Genomic DNA, 17488 nt, shown 5'->3' with positions numbered 1-17488 from the left:
ATGTATACCGTTTAAACAGGCAACCACATGAAAATTCCTAGAGCAAGGGTGGTTTCCCAGTAATCAATTGTGGCTTACGTCAGTCATATTACTTGAATTCTCGAGAGAAGTGAGCGCATGGCAGACTCCGAAGCCACTAAGTTCGCAGCCAAAGTTGGTGTTGAGGAGTATATTCTCTGGTTTTAACTTGCCATGGCCCATGAACTAACCTTAGCCTAAGTGTACTCTTTTAAAGTGAGATTAAAATTTGAGAAAAAGAAAACAATTACTTCTACTGTGATTTGATTGCAAGTTTCGGGCAACAACTCGACCAATTGGTACAAATTCTTAGCGAAGTCCAATCGCTATGTGAAATATTTATTTTTAGAGTAAATTATACACATTACTATATGTAGATTTCAATTTGATCATTAATCTGTTAATTTTATAAATTAAATAATTTAATTATTTAAATGGTGTAAATAAAATTATCTGCTCTGGACATTTTATAGAGTAACTCATGTGGTAATTAACAATATTTGTATAATTATACATTTATGTCTCATTACTTACACATTCTATTAATTTGATAATAATTTTAAATTAATTTAATCTTTAATTAGATTACGACACATATCATCGATGACATGCCTTGAATATCACTTTACAACATGATAAGTAGAATTGGGTTACATCATGACAACGAATTTAGGCCTGTAAACGAACCGAACGCACACGAACGGATGTATGTTCATGTTCGTTCATTTAATAAATAAACGAGCACGAACATAAACGAACAATTTTTTTTTGTTCATGTTCGTTCATTTAAATGATAAGCGAACATAAGCGAACGTAAACGAACACAAACGAATGAACATAATAAATGAACATAAAAGAACAACACAAACACAAAAAACAAACTTATTCGAACACAACAAATGAATGTAAAAAAAGTAAACAACAAGAATAACAACTTAAAATTCTTTAATATAACCTACAACTTTAGAGTTAATTTGTTCGAATACGACAAAAACATACATAAATCATAAATAAACTATATGAACATAATAAAGTCTTAAAGTTAATTCGTTCAACAAAACAATCTTCTTAAAATCCAAACAACTTCAATAATCTTCGTAACATATTCAACTTGCCCTCTGTTCGAACATAAATGAATGAACATAAATGGACGAACATAAACGAACGAACATAGACGAACGTATAATCGAACGTTCACGAACGTAAATGAACGAACAAGCCCTTTGTTCGTGTTCGTTCATTTAATTAAACGAACGCAAAAATCTTGTTCATGTTCGTTCATTTAATAAATAAACGAACATAAACGAACTTCCCGCCACACGGTTCATGAACTGTTTGCTAAACGTTCAGTTCATTTACATGCCTAAACGAACTATTTAAATCAATCTCATTAATCGTATTGTATTTAATTTGTTAATCTTCATGTAACATCTTAGAATGAGATACATTCAAAATATTTGAAACATTATACTAGGAAAAAAAAGGAGAAATCTACTTTACTCTCATAGTCTCATTGTCCTTAATCTTTTATTCTCTTTTATTTTCGTATTCTCTTGATTTATTATTACAATAATCATATTCAACGATTATTTATCTTATACTAAAAAGGAGAAATCTATTTTTATATATTAATAATATTTAATTCCACGGCTACATTATTTAATTTCACCAAAATCAATTTTATTGCCCTTCCAAATACAATGGTGGTAAAATATGTAAACACTGTTATAATATTATTTTAATATATTTTTTTAGGTTATTTAGATATTTTTTCTGTCTATATATTTATTATATCACAAGACATTTTTTTAAGAGATGTACTCACGAAATAATATATCCATTTACAAATTCAATTGGAGTCTTATACTTTTTAGATGATTACAATCACATAATTAGATTTTTGAGTCCCATGTGATTAAGTAAAAATTAAACCTAAGATATAATAATTAGTTCTATTTAACTTGTTGATCGACGAGTAGTTATAATGATCATGCATAGCATCGTTAGCTAAGGACATTATAAATACTCTTTAATCACTATTGAGAAAGAACTCTCTATCAATGGCGGAACTCGATATTATTTGTTGGGGGTCATTTTAAAAAATGTATACATTAGTTAAAATTTTTTACAACCTTCAATTGAAACGAAATTAAAAGTTGTCCTCAACTCAAAAAAACAATAACCAATAGAAAAAAGGACAAAAATTTTGTATCTTAAAATCAAAAATAATAAAAGAGAATATATTTTCATTCATTTAAAAATAAAACAAAAATAAAAAAATGAATGTTAACTCTTTTTAATAAATGATAACTAAAATTTAAAGTAGTATACATATTTATTTATAACTACATTTAATAACTTATTATATACACCTTTTAAGGACAAACTTAAGAATTTAATATACATTAATATATATAAAAAATATATTGATCTAAAAGGATGAGACACTAGATCTCTTAAAAAGGTCAGGGTTCAAATTTTGGCGTTTACGAATAAATCAAATTGGGTTGAGAGGATTGCTTTCACCTCTGAAGTACTTGATCCGAATTAATCGATAGATACCAATGATTACTCTCTATATACACACTAAAAGATAAACAAAAACTAAATTTTAGGTATGATTTTAAAAAATAAAAAATTTAAATACTGAGATATATCAAAACTAATAATTTAAGTACTAAATATATAATTTACCCAAAAAAAAACCAGGGGATCATAGTTTCGCCTCTGTCTCTATCTTACACAGCTTTTAGATATACACTATTTTTCTTTTCTACTATATCTTTTTCTTCATTCTCTTAAAGAGAATCACTGATTACTTGTAGTCCATGCATGGACTACAACTCTCTATTAAATTAATAGGAGTGAACAGTCCATATTCGACACAATCTATTTATTTTCATTAATAAAATTAAATAATATTAAACACTTGATATATTTTATCATACATTTTTATATATTATATTAATAATGATACAAATTTAATTAAACTTAATAATATATGTAAATATAATTATAATTGATTATATGAAAAAGAAAAGAAAAAGGAAACATTTGTCTATCGTTAATTCTACTATTATGTGGTGCATTTGGTTCATGCTATTTAAACCCAAAGTTTGAAAATATGCCAATGCCACGACCAGTTAAAATTCACTTACTCAACACTTTAAAACAATTAATTTACTATTATAGCCCCCCCTTCTATCTCCTCATCATCCCGGGGAAGGTAGATACGAATAACAAACGATTCGAGGACAAAATGGGATATCGAACACAAAAACAATTAAAAAAATATTGTTTTTTCTTCTTTCTAAAATTTAAATTTGAGTAGATCGCATAGCCCCCCGATTTCTCACTCTTTTTAATTGTTTGATAGCAAAGCAAGAAAACAGAAGGCCAATTGCCAAAAGCTAAAATAAAAATTCGTAATCACATCGACCATCGAAAGCTAAAAATAAATAAGAAGAAGAAATAGTCAAAGCCCCCCACACCCTTCCCTCCTTCGAATTCCTCTCTCTATTCCCTCTTTTTTTTGTTTCCCTTTCCTTTCTCTCTCTAGATTTCACCACCTTTTCTGCTTTGAAACCCCTATTTTTTTAACCAGAGGTAGGCTTCATTTCTTTGCGTGCAATATAAATCTTCCTTGTACGCTTCTTGTTCCTCGTTTAATCTTTTGTCTCATTTACATTATTTTACGAATTTGCCATGAAAACCCTAGTTTCAACAATCTGCGAAAAGATAGATAGGACCAATCTTTTTTCAGCTCGCATAAACCCTAGTTCTCGTATCGTGCTATTCGAGTTTGTGTTTCCCGTAGTCTTAGACTGAACATTTGGCTTCTAATTTTAGATTTTTAGCATGTAAAGAACGTTTCTTGCGTTTAGTTCAATGTTGGGGGTCTGCTTGATGCAGTAGATTTGGTTCACTGCTGAATCAAAACTGGAAGATTTTAGTTATTTTTTGTATGATTTGATGGTAAACTGGATTGAGTCACCTGGGGAAGGAAGCATTTTGAATGTTAACACGTATTGGTTGTTCCTCTTGGTTTATTTAATAGATCAAAGCCTTTTGGTTGCTTAATGCTGTTGTTTTGCTATGCGGCTTTCGAGTTTGCCTTACTGGTCAGCATTTCAAGCTGCTGGAGTTGATTTATTTTACCTTAAGTTTAAAATTTAAATGATTATTGGAACATGCTAAGAGTTTTCAAGCTTTGATTGGAATTATGTTTGTGTGACTTAAAGATAATTCTTATATTGTCTAAACTAATGGTGTGAAATATGGTTGTGAATTTATTGGATCTGTTCTTCGTAGAACAAAGCTATCAAGTTTAAACATATGATGTTTAGGTTTTTGCGGCTAAATTGTTTTATTCACGTGAGTAAGATCTAGAAATTACTATTTCCTTAGTTATCAATTGTCATGGTCTGTGGTTCAACTTATGTACTACTTGTTAATTGGTCACTGAGTTACACTGTTAGGTCATTTTTTTAAGCATTCAACGGAAGAAATGTTCACAACTATATCACTCAGAATCTCTGAAATTTGAATTATACATCCCATTTTATTTCTTTTTTCCTTTTTGAGGGTCGGTGCTCTGGTGTTTTTTTATTTTTATAATTTCCCGATGTTGCTTCTTAGCATTGGCACTCTGACTTAAGTTTGACCGAGGGTGTTATTTTTTTTTAAATTATTCATGCTTAGTTTCAAAAAACTGCTTTAGTGATTAAAATTGTGATTTCTTTCATCGATAGGTGCTTTGCTTTTCTTTGTCTCTCTCTATAAACACAAATGAAATTTCCTTCTAGATGTGATGCTCTTTCAATTTCATGGCAGGTCAGAGTGATGTGTGCGTCTCGTGTTTGAGGTGGCACACTCATTGAATCTAGTCTTTCTCAATTTTATTTTCAATGCCACTTTACTTGCGCCTTCTATGGTGGTTCTGATTTCCATTTCCTTTTTTCTCTTGTTTACACGCTGCCATTTTACTTTGACATTTTTTATTAGGATTTGATGCTGGAAGAAGTATGCCGCTGATAGTTGGGAGAAATGAAAAGATATCATGCTGCCGGCTGCACTAGTGCAGTTAATAACAGTATAGGAGGAGCTACAGCTAGGGATACTTCCCGGGCTGACTCATCTTCACTACCATCCAACATCTCATTGAATTCTAGGTATAAAAGTACCTTGTTGTTTTATGTTCTGTTCACAAATACTTGTTTTCTTGAATTGAATTCATTTTCTGATTCCAAAATTCGTGTCTGATTATATTTTGGGATTTTTTCTTTGTATGAATTTAAGTACACATTTTTCCTCCCCATTTTCCTTATTTTATGTTTTAATTTTGTAGGCGGCATTCTCAGTTAGCTCCCTACAAGTTGAAGTGTGACAAGGAATCTCTGAATTCCAGGTGATTTATGCAATGGAACTGAATTGTTGTGTTAATTGTATTTATGCAGATTGATTTTGTAATTCCTCAGAATAAGGTTATATGTTGCTTATAATTGCTTTGTAAATGTGTATTGCAAAACCGATACAGTTGATTGTCCCACTGATATGGTTCTTAAGTCATCTTTCTAGGTTTTATGTTACTTTTTATTGCTTTATATTATGGGTTGGAAGCTGACTAAGTTTATGGTCCCATTGGTTTGATTCTTACACTATGCTTGGGTAAATAATTATAAAGGGAAAAAATAAAAGTTAAGGAAAGAAAGGAAGGTTAAGTAAAGGAGATGATACTTGTGTATTTTGTATGAATAGTTAAAGTTAATAAGGAAAATGAAAGGAACTCTCACAACCTTTGTTTGGTTAAACAACAGAATGGAAAGAAAATTGTTCATCATAATGGCTTTTTTCAATTATATTTTTTTTATAAAATCAATTATGTAGGAGATTAAAAAGATAGAAAAAGTATATAATATCTTAAAAGAATTTACTTTACTTTCCACATCTTTTCCCCCTAATTGGGATTAATAAAAATGAAGGGTTTCAAGGGGAAGTAAGGGATATTCAACTCCTTTCACTTTCCCCTGCTTAATAAAAAAATTTATCCAAACAAGAGAAAACTGCTTACTTTCATTTACTTTGTTTTAGCCCAATTCAAAGATAGGGTTAAAGTTCTCTTCTTAAGTTATTGGACATCTTGCGTACTACTAATTTTTATCCATTTTCAGACTCGCCCCCCCTGATTTTCATCTTCAAACTCATAATTGTCCCGAGGAGACTCTCACTAGAGAAAATGTGCAGCAGGGATATAAGGAGACTATTGATGGACTGGAGGTATAGTTTTATGATTGATTAGCATTCACTACCTTTTATTTTTTTGCTGCAACAACTGTGTGGATTTTGTTATGCATGCAAGTGTTGTAAACTATGTTTACTTTACCAATCCATATGAATTGCGGTCACATATCTTTATATATGTACACTTTGAACTTAGTGCCGTGGTAAATGGGGTAAAGTGGCTAATTTTGGTTGCTTCGAAAATAATGGTTGGGTTTGGATCATTCAGTCTAGGAGGAATTTATGCGACTAGGAATTGAATCATTGGGTTGCTTTAATGTCTTTACTTGATAATATAGTTTTGTCCGATTCAGTGGTTGACTTTCTTGCATGGTCAGGGAAGGGTGATGGTTTGTTCTCGGCTAAGTCTTGTAGGCTGACTCTATCATGTAGATCTGGAGGTAATTTCGATTGGAACAAGTGGGTGTGGTCAGGTTTGGCTCCTCCTAGAGTCGAAACCTTTCTTTGGCAGATCTCTCATAAAAAACTGGCAGTTAGAGTGGAGTTGAAGAAAAGTTTGTTCCCTTGGAAGATGTTCTTTGCCCTTTATGTCATAAGCATGAAGAATCCATTCAACACCTTTTCATTAAATGCTCTGTTGCAGGGGAGCTGTGGAATAGATTCCTAAGGTTATGGGATATCTCTTCAGTTCTGCCTCAAGACCCCTCTTCCCTGCTTAGTTCTTGGTCTTACCTAAGGGCTTATTCTTCAATTTGGAAGTTTATCCCGGGAGTTGTTTTGTGGTCATTATGGAAGGCTAGGAATTCGGTGGTGTTTGAAAATTGGAAACTCGACAGTTCTTCTCTATTCTTCATTTCCATATTTAGGCTGGCTAAATGGTTTTTAGCTAAGTTCCCTCATGTTCTGATTCAGTTGGATTTACTTGTTGGTGATCCCTCACTTGCAGACAGGATTCCTAAACAATCGTTTAAGATAAAGAAGGTCCACTGTTGGCTTCCTCCTCCAGCTGATTTTTTTAAATTCAATGTGGATGGGGCGGTAAGAAGTGATGGGCTGCAGGGTGGAATCAGAGGAATTTTGAAAGATTCTAATTGCACTACTTTAGCCACTTTCTCTAACGGTGTTGGTCCAAGTCCTCCTCCTTTGGCTGAGTTGAAAGCAATTAAAAAAGGCATTGATTTTTTTCTTTCATCTTACTGGGCATTGAAGGGAAGACTGATCATAGAGATTGATTGCAAATCTGCAGTTAACTGGATTTTGGTGCCGTTTTCTTCCCCTACGTTTTTCAGTTCTTTGGTTGGGGAAATTGGGGCATTAGTTTCTGCTAGAGAGATTATTGTTAGACTGATTCCTAGGAGCTGTAATTGGGAGGCAAATAAATTAGCTAAGGAGGGGATTGGATGAATGTTTTAAGTTTTATTCATGTACTGTTTGGGTTTATTATTTTTGGTTGTTTAAAGTGTAAGGTGTACTCATATGTAATTATTGAATTATATATAAACTGAGGTACTCTTTTCCTCCTTCAGCTAGTTGCCTCTTCACAAGAGCCAACTAAGAGGGAGGTTTTTAATGAGGCGTCCTACTTCTATAAAAAAAACTTAGTGCTGTGGTAACCATACTTACTGTTTTTGAGCCAGAGTAAAATGATTGTAATTGGGTCTCTGTAAACATGAAAAGCTTGGATAATGTTTTTTTTCTTTATTTGATATTCTTAATTGAAGTTCAAGTGTATATTCCATATTAATCTCTTTTACTTGATAGGAATTGGGTGAAACCATTTTTTTCTAGTGTGCAAAATTTTCTTATGGTTTGGGAGCTAATATCTCCTTGCACAGGATTCTCATTTTGTTGTTGCAGTCTTTGTCAAACATTACTTTCTTCTTCCTGATGATGGTGTTTGATTATTTTTAACATCCGTGCTTATCTGAGATTGAAATCCGATAGTATCTGTGTGAAGGCTGTTTTGACTTCATGCTTTAATAACAACTTAGCAATCTCTTAAAGCTGTATGAACTACGAATTTCGAATCTGAAAAGTTTTAAGATAATTCCAAGAAGTTAACTATTTCTTGTCAGCTTCTTTTATTACCATCCTATTTGTTGTTTAACATGGTACTGCTATCTTTTCAGGATTCGAAAGAGATTTCATTGACTCAGGTTCAGGTTCTGAAATGCAGAGATGTAAGTCACTTTATTGGGGATGCTGTGGTCATCAAGAAGACCTCTCTACGCATGCATAATTAATTTATCGACTCAGAAAGATTCTCCTATGTAATGTAATTGTCAGTTCTTTAACTTTTTAATACCTTCCTCTTATCTCCAGGCAATCAGAAAGTGTCTAAGGGCTATCAATGAATCACATGCTCAAAAGAGGAAGGTGATACATGTGTTCTTTTCAGATTTATCAACCTGTCTGCTTCTTTTTACTTGTTTTTGTTTACGTACTTGTTTGTTTATTTTGTCCCCGCCCCCTCTCTTTTGCATCCTTTCTAAAGACCTATATTTTGGTCTTACCAGGCTGGCCAGGTTTATGGTGTTCCTCTTTCTGGTTTACTGTTGAGTAAACCAGTGGTTTTCCCTGAACAAAGGCCATGCAATGAAGATTTCAAGAAAAAATGGATTGAGGTAAGTTCATGGTCCCCAAGTTGGTTGTACATAACTCTCTCGTTTTAATTTTTTTTTACTTCATTGAACTTGGTGAAAGTCTAACGCTTACTTTATGTATGAACTCAATGATTTGTTATGTTATGTTTTGTCAGGGCTTATCACTGCAACACAAACCTTTGTGTTCTTTGGCTGATCAAGTTCCTCAAGGGTATAAGAAGAGAAAACTAATAGAGGTTCTTATCAGGAATAATGTTCCATTGTTGAGAGCAACTTGGTTTATCAAAGTAACATATCTTAATCAGGTACAATAGTCTTAATTTATTCGTACCATCCAGTCATGCATTCTGTAATAGCCAACTGTTACTCATGATATTGGTAGGCAGCAGGTTAACGATCATCTTTTGCAGGTTCTTCCTGGTGCTGCAATTTCTTCTGGAGCACCTGATAAATCTCAATTATTGCGCACGGAGCTCTGGACAAAAGATGTTATGGATTACTTGCAGTATCTTTTGGACGATTTTTTTTCACGAAATAATTCTCATTCTGCTCAACATGGTAGAGATCGATTGCCGCAAATGGTTTATACTGGGTCTTTGCACCATAGGAGTGATCTGGCACCAGCAATTACTAAAGGTGGTGAACCGACCCTTCACTTTAAGTGGTTGTATGTAGTGCGACTCTTGCAGTGGCATAATGCAGAAGGATTGGTTCATCCTTCACTTATCATTGATTGGGTTCTGAATCAACTGCAGGTATTGTATTTGTTGTATTCAATCCTCATTGCATATAATTTTTCCACTGTGCTGGGAGGTTTGTTCATATGGAAAATAATTTATGAGCTTATGAGCATTTTCTGGTTTCTGATTATTTATTGGTGCTTTTCCAGGAAAAGGAATTGCTCGAGATTCTGCAGTTGCTATTGCCTATCATTTATGGAGTTCTGGAAACCATCATTTTATTTTTATGTCAGACATATGTTCGCAATCTTGTGGGTGTAGCTATTCGCTTCATCCGCGAGCCTTCTCCAGGTGGATCTGATTTGGTTGATAACTCCCGGAGAGCCTACACAATAACTGCATTGGTTGAGATGCTTTGCTATTTAATACAGGCTGCACCGGATACATTTGTTGCTTTGGATTGCTTTCCCTTACCAACTTGTGTGCTGTCACATTCATCGAGTGATGGTTTTTTATCCAAGTCCTCAGACGATGCTGAGAAAATAAAAAAATATTCGGCAGATGTATATGTTGTCAGAGGTAAAGGGCTTGACTCTCAATACAAATCCTTGTCATTTAATCATGTTGTTTCCACCATCCGGAAACGTGCCGATAATCTTGCTAAAGGCGCAAGTCCAGGATATCCTAGCCAAAGTGTAGCAAAAGCTGTGCAGACCCTGGATGAAGCCTTTTTGCAAGGAGATCTGATAGATGCTTATAAACAGACCTTCAATGATCTTTATGATGGAGCTGTTGGCGAAGGTTGGGTAGCAGCAGTCAGTCCATGCTTAAGATCATCTCTAAAATGGCTTCAGACTGTGAATTTGTCATTGATTTGCTCAGTTTTTTTCCTTTGTGAGTGGGCAACTTGTGATTACAGAGATTTCCGGACTTCTCCACCCTGTGACATGAAGTTCACTGGTAGGAAAGATTTTTCACAAAAATTTCTTGCAATTCAACTTTTGAAGCTGAAGATGAAAGAGCTGCAGAAACAGCACAAGAAGGGAAGGGCATTAAGAAAGAATACCAGTCAGCAGAATAGCTATTCCATCAAGGGTTTGTTGGGAAATACACATGAAGCTAAAAGCAATGGAAAAGATGTGAATGGTAGAAGAAGTAACTCTTCTGATATATTTAACAGTCCAGGTCCTCTGCATGATATTATTGTGTGCTGGATTGATCAGCATGATGGACATAAAGGAGAAGGTAGCAAGCGTCTTCAGCTTTTTGTGTTGGAACTCATACGCTCTGGAATTTTTTATCCTCAGGCATATGCAAGGCAGCTGATAGTTCGTGGAATGATTGATACAAATGGACCTATGGCTGACCTGAACAGAAGGAAGAGACACCAACTAATCTTGAAGCAGCTACCAGGGCAGTTTATGGTTGATGCTTTGGAAGAAGCAAGAATTGCTGAGGGCTCAGAACTGCTTGAGGCTGTAAATATTTACACAAATGAGTGCCGTCTTGTTCTTCATGAACTACTTTTTGATTCGTATAACAGTACAAGCAATTCTCATGTACCAGCTAAAAAGCAAAACTACCATTCAACCTCAGGAAGTGATGTTGCTTCCCAAGTTTCATGTGATCAGAGGAAAACTGTTCAGGCCTCAAAAACTTCCAGGAGAGAAGTGAACCTTGAAGAACTGAAGGCTTCCATCTCAGTTTTGCTGCAATTTCCAGTTCATCTTTTACTTCTGCAGATAGTGGAGTGGATGAGTCTCAAGGGAGTATCAAAAGATCTATCGAGTCAACATACAACAAGATGGATTTATTTGAAGGTGCTCCTGGGTGTGAAGGCTGTAAAAGGGTAAAAAGACATAAACTTAGCGAGGATAAGAGTTCATGTCTTCTAGTATCTTCACCAATTCCATCAGATGATGAAGATACTTGGTGGGTGAGAAAGGGGCCCAACATCTTGGAGTCTTCCAAAGTTGACCCTCTGCTTAAGTCAACAAAGCAAGTGTCTCGTGTTAGGCAAAAACCTGTCCGTAAAACTCAATCTCTTTCTCAGTTAGCTGCTGCTAGAATTGAAGATAGCCAGGGAGCATCGACAAGTCACGTATGTGATAACAAAATAACCTGTCCACATCATAGACCTGAGGTGGAAAATTTGAATCCAGATGATGGGGCCGGAACAACCCATCATGGAAATATTATTTCAGTTGCAAAGGGTTTAAAGAAGCTTCACTTTGTAGAGAAGAGGATTGTCACTTCTTGGTTGCTATCTGTAGTTAGGCAGCTTGTTGAAGAGTCTGAGAAATCTGTCGCCAAGGTTGGCCAGTATGGCCGGCCGTTTGTTGCAGCTGATGAGAACAGTTCTTTAAGGTGGAAGCTTGGTGAGGATGAGCTATCGTCCATATTGTATCTACTGGATGTTTCTTGTGATTCAGTTTCAGCTGTCAAGTTTCTCCTTTGGTTGCTGCCTAAAACTATTAGTAATCCCAGTCCTACCGTTCATGGTGGGAGGAACATTCTAGCAGTGCCCGGGAATGTGGAAAACCACACTTGTGAAGTGGGAGAGGCATATCTTTTATCATCTCTCCGAAGGTGAAATCATTCTCTTATTTTGATTAAAATTTTCATGCAAATCATACCTGGCTATCAAATTTGCGCTTCTCTGGGTTGTTTATTTGTTGGTGTCCATCAGGTTGCAGTATGGTTTGATGTGCTTACTGTTTCTTGATCTTTAACAGTAATTTTAGCCTCCTTTCCCTCTTTTCTCCCCATTTTTTAAAAGCAAAACTATTCTGAGTTTGTCTGTGAATGTGTATTAGAATCCATGAAACAGTTTAATGATGCATTTTTGGGTGTCTGGTTGGAACTGAATACTTATTTCTCTTCCCTGAAAGTAACTCAATATTGGACTATTGAGCCACTGCACTCATCATGGCTAAACATTGTCATTACTGTCTATGTTTCATGACCTGCATATTTTTGTCTTACATGCTTAATTAGGAATTTTGTTCAGGTATGAGAACATACTTATTGCCGCAGATCTTGTGCCTGAAGCTCTGTCTGCTACAATGCGTCATGCTTCAGCTTTTATGGCCACTAATAGAAGAATTACAGGTTCCGGAACCCTAGTTTTTTTTCGTTATTTGTTGAAGAGGTATGGCAACATTGCCAGTGTAATTGAATGGGAGAAGAATTTCAAGGGAACTTGCGATAAAAGACTTTTGTCTGAACTTGAATCTGGACGAACAGAGGGAGAATTTGGATTTCCACTTGGAGTTTCGTCAGGGACTGAAGATCCTGATGATTATTGCCGTCAGAGGATAACTGTTGGGCGGTTATCTAGAGTGGGTATAAGCATGAAAGATATGGTTCAGCGTCATATTGATGATGTCTTGCGCTATATCTTAGGAAAAGAGAGAAAACATTTTGCAGCCAATGCACCGAGAAGCCCTGCCACTGAAAAAGGAGATGATGATTATCAAGTAGCTCAACAGATCATAATGGGACTAATGGACTGTTTTAGGCAGACTGGTGGTGCTTTCCAAGAAGGGGACCCAGGTTTGGTGTCGTCTGCTGTTTCTGCCATTGTTAGCAATGTTGGGCCCACACTAGCAAATATACCTGATTTTACTGGCGGTAGCAATTATTCAAATTATCAGCAATTATTCAAATTATCAGCCACCTATGAATTCCTTGAATTTTGCTAAGCGCATAGTGCACAATCATTTAATATGTCTATGCCTGCTGAAGGAAGCACTTGGAGAGCGCAAAAGCCAAGCATTTGAGATAGCTCTTGCAACAGAAGCTTCTTCTGCTTTAGCAGGAGCATTTGCTCCTGCAAAGTCTTCTCGTGGTCAGTTTCAGTTAGCTCCTGATTCTCATGATTCTAATCCAAGCATATCTAGTGACAATTCCCCAGGTTCTGCCAAAGCAACTTTTGGGAGAACTACCAAAATGGCAGCTGCTATTTCTGCCCTTGTCATTGGAGCTATTATTCATGGAGTTATTAGCTTGGAGAGAACGGTAACTGTCTTAAGATTAAAGGAAGGTTTGGATGTTGTTCAATTTCTTAGGAGCACAAAAACCAGTTCTAATGGTAATGCTCGACATGTTGGGGCTTTTAAGGTGGACAACTCAGTTGAAGTATATGTGCACTGGTTTCGGCTATTTGTTGGGAACTGCAGAACTGTTTGTGATGGACTAGTTTTGGAACTCTTGGGTGAACAGTATGTTTTAGCTCTTTCAAGGATGCAGAGATTGCTCCCGATTAATTTGGTGTTTCCACCAGCTTATGCAATATTTGCATTTGTGATATGGAAGCGATTCAATTTGAATAGTAACGTTGCAAGTCGTGAAGATATACATCAATTGTATCAGTCTTTAACAATGGCCATTGGAGATGCCATAAAACACATACCTTTTCGAGATGTTTGTATGAGGGATACTCGTGGACTTTACGATATTGTAGCTGGAGATACTACTGATGCTGAGTTTGCAGCCTTGCTAGAGTTGAATGGTTTGGACATGCATTTGAAATCCAAGGCCTTTGTCCCCCTTCGTGCAAGGCTCTTTCTAAATGCAATAATTGATTGTAAAATGCCTTCTGCATTTGCACAGGATGATGGGAATAGGGTTTCTGGACATTGTGAATCTAAAGCTCTGTGCGCAGAGACTGGATCTAAGCTTTTGGATAAACTTGTTCGTGCATTGGACACTCTGCAGCCTGCTAAATTTCATTGGCAGTGGGTTGAGTTAAGGCTTCTTTTAAATGAACAAGCGCTTATTGATAAGATGGAGAGCCATGACATGTCCTTGGTGAATGCTATTCGCTCTTCCTCACCTAATTCTGAAAGAGCCTCACCTTCTGAGAGTGAAAAAGTTTTCATTGAGATTATCCTTACTAGATTGTTGGTCAGACCTGATCCTGCTCCCCTTTTCTCAGAGGTGATTAATCTTTTTGGGAGATCATTGGAGGATTCAATGTTGATGCAGGCTAAATGGTTCCTAGGAGGCCCAGATGTTCTTTTGGGGCGGAAAACTGTCAGGCAATGACTCAGTAATATTGCTGAAACTAAAAACCTTTCTACAAATAAACAGTTTTGGAAGCCTCACCTCTCTTGAGGAAGGTGAAGTCATTGAGGAGGGTATGGAGACAAAGAGGTGCCTAAAAGGGTCCACTCAAGTGGATGTTGAAGGTTCCAGTATCAGCCAGCAGCATGTAAAGGAGAAGGCTTTTATTGAGTTAGTTCTTTCCTGATAAACCAAAGCTCTGCTGACTCGTATAATATATTTGCAAGTGATTTGATAAAGCAGTTTAACACAATTGAGCAACAGATAAACTCTGTTACTCGTGGTGTAAGCAAGCAGACTGGTGCTGCTGCTTCTGGAATCGAAGGCTCTAGTAATAAAATTAATAATCGCAAAGGTACAAGAGGTGGTAGTCCTGGGTTGGCTAGACGAGCACTGGCACCTGTGGAGTCTGCACCTCCTTCTCCTGCAGCTTTGCAAGCTTCTCTGTCGTTGAGGTTGCAGTTTATTGTGAGATTGCTGCCTATAATATGTGCAGAAGGGTATATAATATGAATTATTTCACCATTTGTTTCATTTTATTCCACTTTAAATAAACATGATCAGTTTCTATGCCTACTGCTTTGTGAGACTTTTTTTTGGTTTTCCAAGCATATTTTCTTGTTGCTATGTATTGTTTTCATGGGGTTCTGCCAGCTTGTTTGTTAATGTCTTGTGGTGGTTATCTAGTAGTACGTGCATCTTTCTGCTGGAATGGAATAGATACTGGCTTGCTTATTTTCTTTACAAAATCCCCATGGTTACTTGTGTTAATCTTACCTCAACCTAGGCTTAAGCCTTGCTGATTTCATTTATTCTGTTGAAAGCGATCTCAGTAGTTAGCTTTAACTGTGTTATCTATCCATAATACCGACTCATTTTTAAATTACTTCATCATTGCATGCCTTAGCTTTTCAGGGTAAGAACTTTTTATTTCAGTGACTTGTCACTCTTTGAATGCTGAAATTGTTTTTTAATCTCTAATTCATAAAATTCTTAAACTGAAAAAATCTATTAAAAGAGATCCTTTTGCATTGTTTATACTATTTTTGGGAATTCATTGACTTGGCCATCTTCTGGTAGCAATTTTTTTCATCCTTGTTGATATTAATGGTTGTTGAGTAGTCCAGGTGCAACATTGTCATGAAATCTTTATTGTCTTATTACAAGTATTTGATAAACTAGTTACCAAGTTTTGTTCTATTTTCCAGGGAACCATCAGCACGAAACATGAGGTATATGCTTGCCTCTGTAATACTTCGACTGCGTGGATATGAGGATGGGGAACTGATGCCATCTGTTGTATCCTCAGAAATGCCTGGAGATGGTCTTTTTGACAGCCTATTGTTAGTTCTGCATGGGTTGTTAAGCAGTTGCAGACCAAGTTGGCTAAAGTTGAAGGATGCCAAGGATTTTTCTGGGTTTGACCGCGACTCAGTGGAGGGTTTGCAGGTCTGATCTTTTATCATTTTGCTGATTGAATCTATTGCTGCTCGCTTTGTTAAAAAATAATTATTATTATTTGGGCTTTTGAGAGTTCTGGAGGTAAAGAAAGTAATGTGCAGATATGTGGTTATGAGGTGTTTGTTAATGAGACGTGCATCCTCATAGACTTAAATTTACCGAATGTCTGTTGGTTTATTTTCAGTTGGTTTTGCCTCTCAAAAGTGTTACCATCTTTTCCTATGGATGCAGAACGAATTAGATTCTATGCAATTGCCTGAGATGATTAGATGGCGAATTCAAACGGCAATGCCAATATTATTTCCTTCTCTTCGCAGTACGATCTCCTGCCACTCACCTTTTGTTCCTATTGGTGCTCTTAGTTCGCTTCAACCCAGCATCTCTATTCCTGGATCTTCCACTGGAACTACGAATGCACCTCAGAGACAGTTTGCATTGGCACGAAATGCAAATAACATGCCAGGAAAATCCAAGTCAATGCCATTACCGCAGGAGAATGATATGGAAATTGACCCATGGACATTTTTGGAAGATGGAGCAGGATCAGGTCCATCAAGTAGCACTGCGGCCATTGGCAGCAGTGACCATGCTAATCTTCGAGCCTTAAGTTGGCTAAAGGGTGCTGTAAGAGTAAGACGGATAGACCTGTCATATATTGGCGCTGTGGATGATGACGGCTGATATTAGGTTATTTTTAAAGTCGGCCTTTTAAGATTCGCAAGGCCCCTCACAAAAGGTAAATATAATGTGTTATTTGTTGTGCACATTGGTCTTTGCCTGTCCCATGTTTGATAGTGGAGGGGGGATTTTGTTTTTTCACATGTTGGAGTGGGTATGCTGGAATCCTTGTGAAAGAATGTCATGATGTGCTGATGTAAGCCATGTATTTCGGCATTGCAGATTTACCGTCATTGAATTCCCCATCTCGTCTGGGCCGTGTACCCAGAGGTGCGGTTCAGAGGCTTTGTTGTATATATAGAGATAATTGTTTCAGTTATACCAATTGATCAGGTAGAATATCTCAAGTATTACATGTAGTTATTCCTTTGTTTATCAATCTTTTAATGCCTTGAAGTTAACCTCTCTCTCTTACACACACATGCGCACACTATCTTAGACACGGATGCAAAAACATCACCATCCCATCTACATGAATGCTTATGTTGTTGTCATGCATAACTTACTGCATTCTTAAATACGTTTGTACATGTACGTACGTGCTCTACTGTATGTTTAAATATCCATGATGGTTGGGGTTTTGTAGATGAACAGATACATATCATGGCGGGCAGATGAAATGGTTTATAGGCATATTTTTCTCCATTTCAAATTTTGATATTAGTTAGAGAGCTCGTTATGCTTTCGGGTTTCTTATTTCTCAACCCCGGATAAGATCAAATTGAATGATTAGATTGAAGC

General features: G+C 36.2%; 1 pseudogene; it reads left to right on the top strand.

Annotated features, from left to right (window-relative positions):
* Positions 1 to 3486: 3486 nt before the first annotated feature.
* LOC120141071 lies at positions 3487 to 17066 on the top strand (annotated as a pseudogene).
* Positions 17067 to 17488: the final 422 nt, after the last annotated feature.

This window comes from Hibiscus syriacus, unplaced genomic scaffold (genome assembly GCF_006381635.1).
Source record: "Hibiscus syriacus cultivar Baekdansim isolate YM2019G1 unplaced genomic scaffold, ASM638163v2 tig00110793_pilon, whole genome shotgun sequence".
NCBI classification, from domain to species: Eukaryota; Viridiplantae; Streptophyta; class Magnoliopsida; order Malvales; family Malvaceae; genus Hibiscus; species Hibiscus syriacus.
Note: the sequence above shows the minus strand (reverse complement) of the source record. Positions and strands in the feature narration are given on the sequence as shown.